General features: G+C 58.6%; 1 protein-coding gene across 1 annotated transcript in view; it reads right to left on the reverse strand.

Moving 5' to 3' along the window:
- Positions 1–2,500, reverse strand: part of LOC143277585 (kin of IRRE-like protein 1) — a 154,207-nt gene that overhangs the window by 30,496 nt on the left and 121,211 nt on the right.

Here is a 2,500-nt window from a genome sequence, read left to right on the forward strand (position 1 = left end):
CGGACAGAACACGCAACAACCCCAGCCACTCACCAACCTGACGACAACTGAGAACAACCCTAGACACCCACTACACACCACCCGGACAGCTCACGCAACAACCCCAGCCACTCACCAACCTGACGACAACTGAGAACAACCCTAGACACCCACTACACAACACCCGGACAGAACACGCAACAACCCCAACCACTCACTCACCACCTGACGACAACAGACAACACCCCTAGACACCCACTACACAACACCCGGACAGCTCACGCAACAACCCCAGCCACTCACCACCTGACGACAACAGACAACACCCCTAGACACCCACTACACACCACCCGGACAGCTCACGCAACAACCCCAGCCACTCACCACCTGACGACATTGGACAACACACCTAGACACCCACTACACACCACCCGGACAGCTCACGCAACAACCCCAGCCACTCACCACCTGACGACAACAGACAACACCCCTAGACACCCACTACACACCACCCGGACAGCTCACGCAACAACCCCAGCCACTCACCAACCGACGACAACGGCCAACACCCCTAGACACCCACTACACACCACCCGGACAGAACACGCAACAACCCCAGCCACTCACCACCTGACGACAACAGGCAACACCCCTAGACACCCACTACACACCACCCGGACAGAACACGCAACAACCCCAGCCACTCACCACCTGACAACAACAGACAACACCCCCAGACATCCACTACACACCACCCGGACAGCTCACGCAACAACCCCAACCACTCACCACCTGACGACATTGGACAACACACCCAGACACCCACTACACAACACCCGGACAGCTCACGCAACAGCCCCAGCCACTCACCACCTGACGACATTGGACAACACACCTAGACACCCACTACACACCACCCGGACAGCTCACGCAACAACCCCAGCCACTCACCACCTGACGACATTGGACAACACACCTAGACACCCACTACACACCACCCGGACAGCTCACGCAACAACCCCAGCCACTCACCACCCGACGACAACAGACAACACCCCTAGACACCCACTACACACCACCCGGACAGCTCACGCAACAACCCCAACCACTCACCACCTGACGACATTGGACAACACACCCAGACACCCACTACACACCACCCGGACAGCTCACGCAACAGCCCCAGCCACTCACCACCTGACGACAACAGACAACAACCCTAGACACCCACTACACACCGCCCGGACAGAACACGCAACAACCCCAGCCACAGACCACCTGACGACAACAGACAACACCCCTAGACACCCACTACACAACACCCGGACAGCTCACGCAACAACCCCAGCCACTCACCAACCGACGACATTGGACAACACCCCTAGACACCCACTACACACCACCCGGACAGCTCACGCAACAACCCCAACCACTCACCACCTGACGACAACAGACAACACCCCTAGACACCCACTACACACCACCCGGACAGCTCACGCAACAACCCCAGCCACTCACCACCTGACGACAACGGCCAACACCCCTAGACACCCACTACACACCACCCGGACAGCTCACGCAACAACCCCAGCCACTCACCACCCGACGACAACAGACAACACCCCTAGACACCCACTACACACCACCCGGACAGCTCACGCAACAACCCCAGCCACTCACCACCTGACGACAACAGACAACACCCCTAGACACCCACTACACACCACCCGGACAGCTCACGCAACAACCCCAGCCACTCACCACCTGACGACATTGGACAACACCCCTAGACACCCACTACACACCACCCGGACAGCTCACGCAACAACCCCAGCCACTCACCACCTGACGACATTGGACAACACCCCTAGACACCCACTACACACCACCCGGACAGCTCACGCAACAACCCCAGCCACTCACCACCTGACGACATTGGACAACACCCCTAGACACCCACTACACACCACCCGGACAGCTCACGCAACAACCCCAGCCACTCACCACCTGACGACATTGGACAACACCCCTAGACACCCACTACACACCACCCGGACAGCTCACGCAACAACCCCAGCCACTCACCACCTGACGACATTGGACAACACCCCTAGACACCCACTACACACCACCCGGACAGCTCACGCAACAACCCCAGCCACTCACCACCTGACGACATTGGACAACACCCCTAGACACCCACTACACAACACCCGGACAGCTCAGGCAACAACCCCAGCCACTCACCACCCGACGACATTGGACAACACCCCTAGACACCCACTACACAACACCCGGACAGCTCACGCAACAACCCCAGCCACTCACCACCCGACGACATTGGACAACACCCCTAGACACCCACTACACAACACCCGGACAGCACATGCAAGAACTCCAGCCACTCACCACCTGACGACATTGGACAACACCCCTAGACACCCACTACACACCACCCGGACAGCTCACGCAACAACCCCAACCACTCACCACCCGAAGACAACAGACAACACCCCTAGAC

This window comes from Babylonia areolata, chromosome 34 (assembly GCF_041734735.1).
Source record: "Babylonia areolata isolate BAREFJ2019XMU chromosome 34, ASM4173473v1, whole genome shotgun sequence".
In the NCBI taxonomy this organism is placed as follows: domain Eukaryota; kingdom Metazoa; phylum Mollusca; class Gastropoda; order Neogastropoda; family Buccinidae; genus Babylonia; species Babylonia areolata.